Genomic DNA, 14,152 nt, shown 5'->3' with positions numbered 1-14,152 from the left:
GGTCCGCCTGCCAATGCGGAGGACGCGGGTTCGCACCCCCGTCCGGGAAGATCCCACATGCCGCGGAGCGGCTGGGCCCGTGAGCCATGGCCGCTGAGCCTGCGCGTCCGGAGCCTGTGCTCTGCAGCGGGAGGGGCCGCAGCAGTGAGAGGCCCGCGTACCGCAAAAAAAAAAAAAAAAATATATATATATATATATATATATATATATAAACTATATGGTGAAATGTTAAAATAGTTGGAAGCAGATATGATATCAGTGAATTTTTTTTAATTGATCAGTCTTATTGTATTAAGTAAATGGAGTCTTTATCGCCTGGTAGACCACCCACTACCAGTAGATGGTCCCACTGGCTCTATCCACTGCCTGCCCAGAAGGCTGTGGTTATCACTGCTCTTGCCCTAGGCCAGCAAGGGTAGGGTCTCTGGTAACAAACCGCAGGAGCATAGCCACTGATTGCCTTTGACCTTTAGATGCATTTCCACCTAGAACTGGCTGGGAAGCAACACCTAGAGGGTAGAAGCACTTGTGTCTCTGATTCTGTTGACTCTGAAACACCCTGCCATAGTCATCAAGCAGCTCTCAGATGATGTGCTGTGCCAAGGGCTGTGGCAACCCGAGGCACGAGTAAGTGGTTCCTGAGCCCAAGAAGCTCCAGGGGAGATGAGGGGGGATCCGCGAGCCTGGCTATGAGCAGGGAAGTCAGTGGGGCAGCAGGATGTGTGCATGACTTGCAGGAGGAACTAGGAAGCCATTGCAAGGTCAGAGGTGGTAGAGATGAAAAAAACACTGGGGCAGCCCATGGACAGGACGTAGCCAGCAGTGAGGGAGAGGGTGGAGGGAAAGATTTCTGAGGTTTTGACCTGGGAGTGCACAAGAGGATGGTGGGTCTGGGTGAGAAGCATTTGGGAATAGTGGTGTGTCTTGGGACATGCTGACTTTGGGGTTATGTCTGCAGACCTCTCCCAGTTCCTAGGGATGCCGCCCGTGATTTGCTGTAGCCTCTGGTTGACCGTACTAAACACGTGCTTCCACAGCAGTGTTCCTCAAATGTCCCTTATGTACATAATCTTTGCCACATAGCACCGATGGCATCTACTTAACAGTTTTCTTTGAATTGACTCACTTTATTTCTACTTTTTAAAATGGAACTTTATTGAAAGTAATAGTGTCCAAGAAAGCAGTTTTCCATGTATATATGTACACACACACACACACATATATATATAGGCTAATGCCTACTAAAGTATTCATTTTAATACTAAAAATAGGAGGTGTTATTTAATAGAATTGAGATGGGAATTGGGAATGAGGTGCAATACCCTTTCATGAAGTGAGGAGGGGACTTCTCTGGCGGTCCAGTGGTTAAAACTCCATGCTTCCACTGCTGGGGGCACAGGTTCGATCCCTGGTCAGGGAAGTAAGATCCTGCATGCCACATGGAGTGGCCAAAAAGAAAAACAGAAAAAAGAAATTTAAACATTAAATAAATAAATTTTTTAAATGAAGTGAGGAGGAGGCATGAGCTTGGTGTGATAACGCATGTAAAGTGTCAACATACAATATACCCACCATAAACATTACTTTCTTAGCCCTTCCACCATCCTATCCTAATTTCCTGCAGCCTCACTTCCATATGAATGTAGAATCTTTTTTGGTCCCTCTGCGTGACTAACCCACTCGCGCACCCAGATTTGCATACACAGCAGCATCGGGTGCAGGAACCTGGACTTTGGGCTCCGTTATCAGGAGTGACAGCCCTGTGTAGAGATGGCTAGTGTGGCCTTATTCTCAGCATCCTGTCTCGCCGGTGGGGTCCCAGATCTCTCCCAGAGCTGCCCACCTATTGAGGGACCTCCTCAGACATTTCCCATTTCCTGGTGCCCAGGAGTTGTTGACTTTGGCCACTGCTGGGCCTGTGGGAGCCACGGAGAGGGCTTCTGGAGTGAGGCCCTCGGAGCTCCATGCACTGGGAGGCAGCTCCAGGCCGCCCGGCTGTTCTTTTGTGTTGTGTACTTTACTGGCCCCAGATAAGTGCTTCCTGTTGCCCATTGATTATCCACAGATCCTGCTTCCTTTCTCCTCAATACCTGGGATGCCTTCCAGCTTATCCTCCCACAGGGGAAATCCATAAACTTCAGAATTCCCAGGCCTGCTTTTGGTCAATGGGCTTTGCAGTCATTACAGGTTTTGCTATCCAGTCACATTCTCTATGGCTCCTTCCCCTCTGTCTAGGAACGTAGCTCCTCATGTGCCAGCCGGGAGGGAAATGTTCCTGAGGCCTGGTCTCACCTCCTTTTCGCCAGCCGGAGTATCTGTATCTACTTCAGGCTTAAATCAGAATGAACAGCCTACACCTCACAGATCAATTTTAGCCAACGATTAGTGGCTGCCTGGTGTACTGGGTTGAGAATTCTGAGGTCTTAACCCAACATTAATTGGGAGAAGCGTCTGACCTATTAGCAGTGTCTGCCATGGGTCCACCAGGGGAGTGTGGCAGCACCCATGCCCGGTATTTGCGATCCCAAGATTCCAGGATGAAATTGAAGCTTCTAGAAGACAGAGAGCATGCCCTCGTACCCTCTCAGTCATACCATAAAAGTCCAACGCCCCATATTCCCGTGCCAGCTGGACCATCAACTGGTTCATGACCTTGTGTAAATCCAAGAGCTTCCAGCAGGCTCAGTTTCCCCATCTTTAAAATGAGGATGATAATACCTGCTTTATCCATATTTAGGGGTCAGTAAGATCAAATGAGGTAATTAAAGTGCTTTCAAAAGTCAATGACTACAGGGACTTCCCTGGTGGTCCAGTGGGTAAGACTCTGCATTCCCAATGCAGGGGGCCCGGGTTCGATCCCTGGTCGGGAAACTAGATCCCACGTGCCACAACTAAGAGTCCGCATGCCGCAACTAAGAAGTCTGCATGCTGTAACTAAGACCCAGCGTAGCCATAATTAATTAATTTTTTTTTGAAGAAACTAAATGACTACAGAAATGTATTCTCCCTGTGTGACCCACCCAGCTCAGATGCCACCTCCTCTGTGAAGTCTTCCGGTCTTTCCACAAGAATCCCGCCCATTTCAATCCCTCTCTTCTCTGAACCTGTCATCTGCTGACTTACATTCCAGTTGTTTATATGGCTTTTAAAAAACCTCCCCTGTGGCATATCGTGCATATAAATCACTACCCGATAGAGGAGGTACCCATTAAACATTTATGGAGTGTTCTGTACGGAGCCTTCCCTGCCTCTTGGTCAGTTTTATAAGTCTAAGTAGGCAGTTCTGTAAGAATGGGAAGCCACCTGATAGCTTTAAATAGGGTAGTCTTGTGTTTTAGAAAGATGTTTCTGGGAGCCAGTAAAGGGCGGACGGGAAGAGATGGGGAGAGAGACAGAAGCAGTGGTGACACTGTGGAAGAAGACTGGGACCCTTCCTCTCCATTCACCACGCCGTTCTTTGATATGGACAACAGACATTTCGTCAATCTGAGGCCTGATGACCTGCAGCCCACCCGCGCCCCCTTCGAACTGGGTTGCTCCCCGCAAGTGCCTCCGGGATATCGTGGAGCAGACACTGAACAGGAGCCAGGAGACCAGCTGCAGGTGCTGCAGCGGCCCAGCTGTGAAGAGGGAGGACCTGAATCCCTAGAATCGAGAAAGATGCCCAGGGTCCGTGGAAGTTGGTGGCCAACAGGAGGTAGGGGAGGCAGCTGAAGACATTAAGGTGGTAGATTTTGAGGTTTCTTCTTGGGAAAACTGAAGGCACAGGTTGGGGGGATGAAAACAATTAACCTAGGGTTGCTGTTATTTTAATAGCTTTACTTACTGTTGCGGTAGTATGCTATACAGTTATTGTAAAAATTTCAAATGAATAAGAAAAGGGCAAAGAAGAAAGTAAGAGAATTGCCCCAAATGCTAAAACCCAGCGAGAACATCTTGGCGGCTGTCCTCCCGGGTTCCGCCGTAACTGGCTTTTCTCACTGAAGAGTTGGTCCGAGACATTTATGCAGGTCAATAAATGGAGACCAACCAGAGGCCACACAGAACCTGGCACCACAGGAGCCAAGGCGGGAGAGGGCTTCCGGGCAGGAAATGTGTTTCCCCAGAGATGCCTATAGGATTTGGCAGGTAAAAGGCCAGTTGCCTTTATTTTCTTTCTCGAGTCATCAAGGGCCTTGCAGTCACAGAGACGGGTGGGACGGTGGTGGGAAGTGGAAGCAGCAGTGATTTCCTGGGCTCCCCTCTCCCTCCGCTCGCTAGCGTGCCCCAGAGACCGTGCCCTCGGCTCCTATCACATCTGCCCTTTTTCTGCCCGAGTGAAGGTCCAATGCAGTAGAGGCTGCACAGACCTCTGTAATTATGAGGAACCCCAGCGACCCCTCTCACTCACTCTCACCCTTTCCTTGCCGCCCCCATAGACTGTAAGCCCTTTTGGCTACACATCTTTTTTCGGTCCTTCAACCCAGTACCTATACTTGTGACAATTCCCAGCCTCACTTACAACAAGAGAGATGTGAATTGAAACTACAGTGAGCTATGGTTTTTCACCTGCGCATCTGGTAAAGATCGTTAAGTTGAATAACACGGTGTGGGCAAGGGCTCGGGGAGATGAGCTCTCTCGTGTGTTGCTGGTAGCGAACAGTTTAGACTGGGAGGTCTTCGGTAATCCTTCTCAAAAAGCTAAATGTACGTACCTTTGACCTAGCCGTCCCCTCACAACGGGAGATGGGTCCTACAGTTATACTCAGACATGAGCAAAGTGATGAGGATGTTCACGGTGGCAAAAGTCTGGGAAGCACCTGTACGTCTACAGTTATGGGACTCGTTAGTAGATTATGGTACCTCCATGCTGCAGTTACTGTGAGGCCGTTAGCAGAATGAGGCAGCTCCCTATGTACTGGTGTGGGGTCAGCTCTAGGTGCACATGTGGTGCAAGGGCAGAGGCCGCAGCGGGGCCAGGACAGGTGATCGTACGTGATAGCAGGGGTATACGCCAGACGTGGCCACGACAAGGCTGGAGCCAGAGGGCAGAGGAGGACTGGTCAGGCAGGGGTCCACCCAGGGAAGGAGGGCCCAGCATCCAAGGCCAGTTCCCGTGAAGAAGCTTCTCTCTGGTGTGTCCATTGTCGGGCAGTGAGCACAGAAACTACCTGGGCCCAGCAGACCCAAGTTCAAAGCCACTGCAAGAGGCTACATAGGACTCAGGAGGCCTGTAGCTCTAGGCTTGGAAAATGAAGGATCCAAAAGCAGTTTGTTTAACTTTGACTTTGCTGGAAAGCCCAGGTCTCTGCCCCAGAAGTCCCTTTACCACAGAGCAGCTGTACCCAGAGCTCTGGGGGCAGAGGTCCCCTGCTCCTTCTGAAAGGAGCACACAGCGGCCAGGAAGACATGCTAGGCCAAGTGTCCAGCTCTCCCTCAAGACCACACATGTCAGCCTCCAGCCATCTGTGAACACAGCCAGCAGTCCCAGCAAGTCGGGGCAGATCTGAGATCCCCTCAGCTCCCGCCTACAGTCATTGGTGTTGCCCCAGCCAGTTATAAGCATCTCTTCCCAACACTGCCATCGGCGGCTCACTGCGGGAGCTTGCAGTCAGCCACGGTGGGAATACTTACACCATGAATCCCAGCACATGCTGCAAAGCAGGGCCTATCGTTTTGTTTTTGTTTAGGGAGCCAGCTGTTAAACGTTTACCCACACAGGGCCTCTCCCCACGAAGCACCCAGATGAGTGAAGAGCCAAACCCTGTTAATAGCTATCCCTGGGAAAAGTGCAGGTAATGCTCACTGAGCGAGAATAACTTAGTCTTAGTGACTAAACACGCATTTGCCGAGAGCTTGCCGCGCACCCAGCTCTCGGTCCTCTCCGAGTGATCACCCCTCTAAATAAAAAACCCGTGATTCAGGGCTTCCCTGGTGGCGCAGTGGTTGAGAGTCCGCCTGCCGATGCGGGGGACACGGGTTCGTGCCCCGGTCCAGGAGGATCCCACATGCCGCGGAGCGGCTGGGCCCATGAGCCATGGCCGCTGAGCCTGCGTGTCCGGAGCCTGTGCTCCGCAGCGGGAGAGGCCACAACAGTGAGAGGCCCGCGTACCGCAAAAAAAAAAAAAAAAAAAAAAAACCCTTTATGTTCATGTTACAGGTGAGAATGCAGAGGCTCTGAAAGGTCAGGTAACGTCCTCAGGTACACAGGTCGGAAGTGGGGATCAGCTAGGACTCCTGGTTCTGTATCCGTTGAGCACCTCAACCCAGGCGCCACTCCCAGGCGTCCACTGTGCTTTAGACAAACAGCTGCATTTGATTTTTCTTCCATAGGAGGCTGGCTGGTCCAGGTCCTGGCCTTCAGGCTGATTAAGTAAAATAGCCCCATTTTAAAGGTGAGATGATCTAGTCCAGAGAAGTTCGGAAGAGCCTGGAACCCTGCTGTGTCACCTCTGTGCTGTGTCTTCCACTACTTAGAAATTGGCCTCTGCGGGGGAGCCAATTTTAAAAACAACCCTTTCATCAAATCTGGTAGGCAAAATGGCAAGATTCTCTGAATTGGGAGGGGAAGAGAATAGTTTGAGGCCATCCAGGAAAGAAGGGGAATTATTGGGGAGGAAGGGGAGGAGATGGGTGTTTATGGGGAAACTGAAACCCAGCCATCCCACTCTTGTTTTCTTCTTTCTTTCTTTTTTGTTTTTTGGGCTGTATCATGCAGCATGTGGGATCTTGGTTCCCGGACCAGGGATGGAACCCGCGCCCCCAGCAGTGGAAGCACGGAGTCTTAACCACTGGACCACCAGGGAAGTCCCCAGCCCAGTCTTATTTTTGAGTTTACTCTTCAGTCATGGAATAATCTTGGAGCCCCTCTGCTGCCAGTGCACAGAGGGGCTCCAAAAATATTTGTTGACTAAGTTGCTGTGACAGGTGCTAGACAAAAGTCACTTCATTGGTTTAAAACACTACCGAACTGTGGTTCTAAATAACTTTTCCAAGGAAAATTGTGTCTGTTGTATTAAATTGCATAGTCACTTATTATAGTGCTTTGTGGATTTATTAATTGGATTTATTTGCAACAACTCACCTATCAACAAAGCCTCAAGAAGGAACCCAGGCAACTTCCGTGATGGTCCAGTGGTTAAGACTCCGTGCTCCCAATGCAGGGGGCCCGGCTTCAATCCCTGGTCAGGGAACTAGATTTCACATGCCGCAACTAATACCCAGCACAGCCAATAAATAAATTAAAAAATATTCTTAAAAAGAAAAAGAAAAAGGGACCCGGCCTTCTACACTTGAGCAAAACAAAGAAGGTGATTATACTCGGGGGTTAGTGCCATTCATAAAACTAAGCAAAGGCAGAAACTACTCATCTTTAGAAAAAGGAAATAAGGGATAAGGGTGTAAACCTTATTTTTTATGCTTTTGCTCCTGGAATTGTGTCTAATTCATCGTTCGGGAACCATTTCTTCTAATACTTTCATTTTATCTTCCTCAGTGACTTCTGAAAACTAAACGTTGTTCCCACTTGGGAAAGCTGTTCTGTCTCCTCACTGATGAGTTCATTACTCAATGTTGGTACGTTTTCAAAGTTAGATCAACTTATTGTCCATTTTGATAGAAGATAGAGGACTTTGAGAAGCCTCCAGGAACAGGCAGGGTTGGGTATCATAGGCTCCAGGCTGCATTTACAAATTCTCGGCAATACTAAGCCAACCGAAGTGAGAACCAATCGCTTAAGAGTGAAAGGGGCTCCATTATGTGTGTCTCATTGTCTCTAAAGGATTCAGGAAGAGGCTGGATGACCCATGTTACAGATGTGGAAGCTGGGGCTTATGAGACTGATAACATGCTTAAGCTCAAGGTGGGACAGGGTCTGGAGGCATCATGAATGTTGGCTTCTGGGCAAGGAATTGAGGATGTGGACGTGACCGTTGAGGAACTGACAGTTCAAAAGACAGGCAGAATTTGCAAACGGATAACAACAGCAGCATACTGAGTGCCATGGGAACACCAAGCACAGCTGGGGCCCAGAGGTGAGTGTGGCTGGCCGTTGTGTGCAGCTGGAGAAGCCTTGTCAGGGAAGGTGACCTTGGTGCAAGGAGGGGATAGAGTTTCCCACGAGTAAAGGACACACCAGGCCAAGAACCAGTCGAGCAATATGGCACAGTCAGAGTGCATTAAGAGCTTCAGTGCAGGGACCTCCCTGGTGGCACAGTGGTTAAGAGTCCGCCTGCCAGTTGCAGGGGACACGGGTTCGAGCCCTGGTCGGGAAGAACCCACATGCCACGGAGCAACTAAAGCCCGTGCGCCATAACTACTGAGCCTGCGCTCTAGAGCCCACGAGCCACAACTGCTGGAGCCCGTGCACCTAGAGCCTGTGCTCTGCAACGAGAGAAGCCACCGCAATGAGAAGCCCGTGCACCGCGACGAAGACCCAACGCAGCCAAAAATTAATTAATTAAAAAAAAAAAGAAAAGAACTTTAGTGCAGCTGGTGTGAGGGGGTGTGGGGATGGTGAGGGTTGGAGCCAGAAGGATAAGTTGGCCCTAGACTGCTGGTGAGTATCCCCTGACCCAGCAACCAACCAGGAAAGGATTTTCAGTAGGGCAGAGATCTGGTAGGTTGGTTTTTAGAAGTCTGAACTCTTGTAGGGTCTGGGAAACCACTGCAATTGTCCCAAAGAACAATTTCATCCCCGATTGTGGCAGAATGGAAAGTAAGGAAAAACTGGTAGACTGTTCACATTTTTCATTTATAATACGATTCTTGATGTTAAAGATCATCTTTAAAAGGAAGCGGAGAGCATTTTGCACGACGTCCTCGTCACTGTGGGGTGGACGGCCATCTGCCTGTGGGGTTGGGTTTCTAGCCTGTGCTCCTGGGTGGCTGCCGCACCATATCATCTCCTGGGAGGGAATCCTGGGAAGGCCTTTTCTCTATTCATGGGGTCCCAGAAATCTCCATTCACCACTGGGGGCCAGAGAGGCAGGAAAGGCTGGTCACCTAAAGTGGGTAAGCTTCTGCTCTGAAGCACAAAAACCACAAGACGGGAAAGGTAGAGAAAGGGGCCCTTTCTTTGTGCACCAGGCCTGTCCCTCCCGCCAAGGAGAAGCAGAAGGGATTCTGTGGAGTGGGGTCTTCTCACCTGGGCATCTTTTGGAGCTGACTTGCTTCCGGACTTCTGGCTGCAGGGCACCCCCCTCCGGGAACACTGCGATTGAGTCTGTGACATGAGGCTTTGCTTCCTCTCTTGCCCGGGCCCTGCTTAAAGGGTTTTCTGTGAGAACGTGTGAGTGGGGAGAACGTGGGCGTTCCCAAGAGTCCTGGAGACTCCCGTCTCCACCAAAGCAAGCTTGGAACTGGGGGGCCTGGCTGGGGGAGGGGCCGTTCCTACCTTCTGGGAGGCGGAGGGTTAATCTCCAGAGCTCATTGGCAGTTCTGCCTCTGGACAGGGCATGCTGGGATTTCCTCCCAGCTGTTTTACATCATGAAGATTTGTATGTTGGGGAAATTCCAGGGCACAGCTGCAATTAATCTGCTGCACAGTCTCCAAGCTAAGCGGGATTCTGTGGGCCCAGTGCCCCACCTCCCTGCAAGAAGAGGGCTCTGGCTCTCCAGTGAGAGACGCTGCAGAGGGACCCTTCCCTAGGCCCAAGTTGAGCGGCAACAGCCCACCTGACCAAGAGATATTCCCAAGGAGGGTACTGGAGAGGAGCCCAAGAGGCCAAAAGGGACCCAGAACATTAAGAGAAAGAGCAGCGGGCTTCCCTGGTGGCGTAGTGGTTGGGAGTCCGCCTGCCGATGCAGGGGGCGCAGGTTCGTGCCCCGGTCCGGGAGGATCCCACATGCCGCGGAGCGGCTGAGCCTGCGCGTCCGGAGCCTGTGCTCTGCAGCGGGAGGGGCCACGGCAGTGAGAGGCCCGCGTACCGCAAAAAAAAAAAAAGAGAGAGAGAGAGCAGGCGGCACCCGTATACATGATAAAGCCCAAATAACACTGATAGCAACACTTGATACAGACAGCAGCAAAAAAAGAAAACTTGTTCACTCTTCGGAATGTAGAAGTATGAATCTTAAGACACTCATGTTTAGCATTCCACAGTGTATACAAGAACGAACAAGCCATCGTGACTGAATAGGGTTTACCTGGGGAATACAAGGGTGCTTCAGTGTAAGGAAATCTATTACTTATGTATCCATCTCATGTCTGAGGCAAATAAGAGAAGCCACCATTTTGGTGGATTCTGAGAGAATTCAACAACTGTCCCAGGGAAAACGATTTAAAAATAGGAACAGGGGCTTCCCTGGTGGCGCAGTGGTTGAGAGTCCGCCTGCCGATGCAGGGGGCGTGGGTTCGTGCCCCGGTCCGGGAGGATCCCGCGTGCCACGGAGCGGCTGGGCCCGTAAGCCATGGCCGCTGAGCCTGCGCGTCCGGAGCCTGTGCTCGGCAACGGGAGAGGCCCGCGTACCGCAAAAAAAAAAAAAAAAAAAAAAAAAGGAACAGAATCATCCTTCCTTAACAAGGTAAACACAGGTTCTAAACCACAGCCTCACTATACTTAACTGTGAACCACAATAGCAGAACTTCCCATATATATGCATGTATGACTGAATCACTGTGCTCTACACTTGAAACTAACATGACATTGTAAATGAACTACAAAAAAAAGTGGAAGGGACTTCCCCAGTGGTCCAGTGGTTAAGACTCCGAGCTTCCATTGCAGGGGACATGGGTTTGATCCCTGGTCGGGGAAATAAGATCCCACGTGCCACGCGGCGTCGCCAAAAAAAAGCACTTCCCCAAGTGCATTCCACGGAACTCCGGTCCCACAAAAAGAGTTTCCCAGATTCAGTAAGATTGGTAAACTGCCTGTCTGGCCTGTCTCAGAGAGTCACCGCACACAACAGCATGTTCAGCAGCATTTGTAAATTGAGGGTTAACAGTCCTCACCATTTGGGTTTGGTTTTTTCTTTCTGTTTTTTGAGAATCAGAAGAGAGCGCTTATCCCATAAGTGGTGGCTCCTGCTGTTGCTTGGCCGTCAGTGCATTGATGCCACACGGGTCCCATGCGTTCCATCACGGTGCGCATCCCCCAGGAGGGAGGCGCTGAAGTCTGGCCATGATAGACTGGTCAGGAGCCAGTTGTGGCCAGTTGGATGGAGCCTAGCCTGGGCTTGGAGAAGCCAGCAGTTTTAATTTGCCCACATGCCATTACTGTGCAGGGAATCTAGGCTTAGCCACACATCTCTTAATCCACAGGAACATGCTCCCCACCAATGAGTGATTAGCCCTGTGGGGCTGGCCGCACATGAGCATTACAGCCAAGAGAGATTTATTTCAGCTGATTGTTGGGCTGAGCCTGACCTAGGAATTCAGAACTGCACAGCCACCTCCAGATTTCTGGGAAGGAGGTTGGGAAGGGTTATAAGCGGTGTTGCTACCTCTTTCTGCCTCAACTCATGGTTCTGAGAAGCTCAGCTGCCCCTTTAGAATGTTCCTTTCCTCAGAATTACAATCCAGAGGCCTTCCATGACTAAGCTGCAGGGACTCCAAGTCTTACAGGTCTTCTCCCATCCCCTACTCCCACCACTGGTTTCAAAATCTTAAAAAAAGCAGAAAAGTGGAAAGGGGGAAGGGACAGCCCTCCACTTCCCTACGACTCGGAATGAAGCCCTGTCTGCACACAGGCACACACCCCCAGCCCCCGTCATCGACTGGAGCAGGAAGGATCCTGGGAAGACGCACACTATTCCCAGGACCACCTCTCCACGCCTGTCTTATCTGTAAGGAGCCAGACTTCAGCAGTGGACGGGGCTAAAAATTTTCACCCACCCTCCAAGCCTCCAGGTTTCATTAAAATTAATGAGTGAGAGTGGCCCCTATGTAGAGAAAAGGGAACCCTCCTAGGCTGTTGGTAGAAATATAAATTGGTACAGCCACTATGGGAAACAGTATGGAGGTTCCTTAAAAAAAAAAAAAAAAACCTAAAATTAGAGGTACCGTATGATCTAGCAATCCCAGTCCTGGGCATGTATCTGGAGAAAACTGTAATTTGAAAAGATACATGCACCCCTATGTTCATAGCAGCACTATTTACAATAGCCAAGACATGGAAGCAACCTAAAGGTACATTGACAGATGAATGGATAAAGAGGATGTGGTACATATATACAATGGAATATTACTCAGCCATAAAAAGAAAAGAATGAAGTAATGCCATTTGCAGCAACATGGATGGACCTGGAGATTATCATACTAAGTGAAGTGAGTCAGACAGAGAAAGACAAATATATGACATCACTTACATGTGGAAATCTAAAATATGATACAAGTGAACTTATTTACAAAACAGAAACAGACTCACAGACATAGGAAACAAATTTATGGTTACCAAAGGGGAAATGGGGTGGGAGAGGGAGAGGGCTAACTTAAGAGTTTGGGATTAGCAGATACAAACTACTGTATATAAAATAGATAAACAAGGTCTTACTGTACAGCACAGGGAACTATATTCAATATCTTGTAATAACCTGTAAAGAAAAAGAATATACATATACATGTATAACTAAATCACTTTGCTGTGCACCAGAAACTGACATTGTAAGTCAACTATACTTCAATTTTTAAAAAAAGAGTGGACCTCAAGGGGAGAAGAGGCTACTGTGGTTTCCTCCCATCAGAAGCCCAGACGTCTTGGGGGGGGGGGTACGTAACCACCAAGCACATGATAGACAATCATGAATAGTAGCTACTACTAAAACCCCTTATTATGCGTGTGTGTATGTGTTTATATGTATGTTTGTACATTGATCGCCCCAGTACCAAGGCATGTGGACCCTCATGCATCTTAGAGTATAGTGGGTACCAGCTCCTCAACCACTAGAGCAGTGGTTCTCACTGGGGGGGCAGTTTTGCCCCTCCAGGAGATATTTAGCAAAGTCTGGAGACATCTTTGCTAATCACAACTGGGCCAGAGAGTGGGAGCTACTGGCAGGGATTCTAGGAGGTAAAGCCAGGGATGCTGGCAAACATCCTAAGATGCACAGGACAGCCCCACGACAAAGAATTCTCTAGCCCAAAATGTCAGTAGCGCCACGGTTGAGAAACTCTGTGCAGGCACCCTACAAGCCTGCTATGTCTAACAGCCCATAAGGTCAGCGGGTAGTATTCTTAAAGACCCAAAACTGCAGCACTGGCCCAAACCAGGATTCAGATCGATTTCTCTGGGCCACCCTGACGTGGTCGAAGAAACCTTCCCGGTAAGCACCAAGAGTGAAGAAGTGTTCAGTGTGGACCTTTGTGACTCTAAATAGGGAATCAGATGCTGGTAGAGTTGATGGATTTTAGGAACACTTCTTTTGTGTTTCACGTGGCGAGGGGTAAATTTGGAACGCTTCTCTTTAGCACCTGATATTGCTTGTAGAGAAATGAGTGTGATGGTTAGCACTCGAGGGTGAGTCAGCTCCAGCCACCTCAAGTGTCCCTGCAGGAGAACATGGCCGTGTATGTATTCGTCCAGCTTCTGGGTGGCCAACCCTGTGCGAGGCAGAAAAGGAGAGAGAAAAGGCCATCAGAGCAAAGGCTGTGGGGGGCAGTGGAATGTTCAAGAGGACAGTGTTATGAAAAGCCTTACGACTCGTGTTGTGGTGAAGAGTGTGGGATTGGAAGTCAAGAGACCTCAGCTCCAACTCCTCATAACGTGGGCAAGTCATTCACCCTGAATTTACAAACTCCATTAGCTCGTCGGAAAATGGGACAGTCACCGTGACTTGTCGTAGCAGGGATGCTGTGGAGGTTAAACTGGTTTACGTGTGTAAGTCTGCTTTGAAAACTGCCACCGTAGCACAAGTGTTGTTGTTCACTGAGGAAATGAGTTTAACTCACTAGACCGATGTTTGTCCAGTGCTATTAACTTGCCAAAGGCTTTTAAATCACGGTTAGTTCATCTAGGAAGTGTAGGCTCCTGGGAAGGGAAATAGGTGAGTGAGGGTGTGAAGGAAGGAAGCAGATAGGATCAGCAAAGCACAGGGATAGAGATGACATTCGGTTGGGGGGAGGGGCAGGGCACCAGAGGGTCCCGAGTGGAGCAGTCCTTATTCATTCCCACCTCCCATGGCCAGGCATCCCTGGCCCATCCCAGCTGCTGTTTCTGCCACTCGCTGGCCCTTGGCAGAC

General features: G+C 49.7%; 1 protein-coding gene and 1 long non-coding RNA gene across 2 annotated transcripts in view; one reads left to right on the top strand and one right to left on the bottom strand.

The window, feature by feature from the left end:
- TCF7L1 (transcription factor 7 like 1) overlaps positions 1-14,152 on the top strand; it is a 160,086-nt gene that overhangs the window by 119,345 nt on the left and 26,589 nt on the right. The window lies entirely within an intron of this gene.
- On the bottom strand, positions 8,713-10,445 carry LOC109551020 (uncharacterized). The gene is made up of 2 exons (XR_002177711.3): positions 9,125-10,445; positions 8,713-9,004 (listed from the first exon to the last, which is right to left on the bottom strand). It is a non-coding gene; the product is annotated as an uncharacterized lncRNA (long non-coding RNA).

Source organism: Tursiops truncatus, chromosome 14, assembly GCF_011762595.2.
Source record: "Tursiops truncatus isolate mTurTru1 chromosome 14, mTurTru1.mat.Y, whole genome shotgun sequence".
NCBI classification, from domain to species: domain Eukaryota; kingdom Metazoa; phylum Chordata; class Mammalia; order Artiodactyla; family Delphinidae; genus Tursiops; species Tursiops truncatus.
The sequence above is the reverse complement of the archived record's forward strand: the minus strand, read 5'-3'. Positions and strand labels throughout refer to the sequence as shown.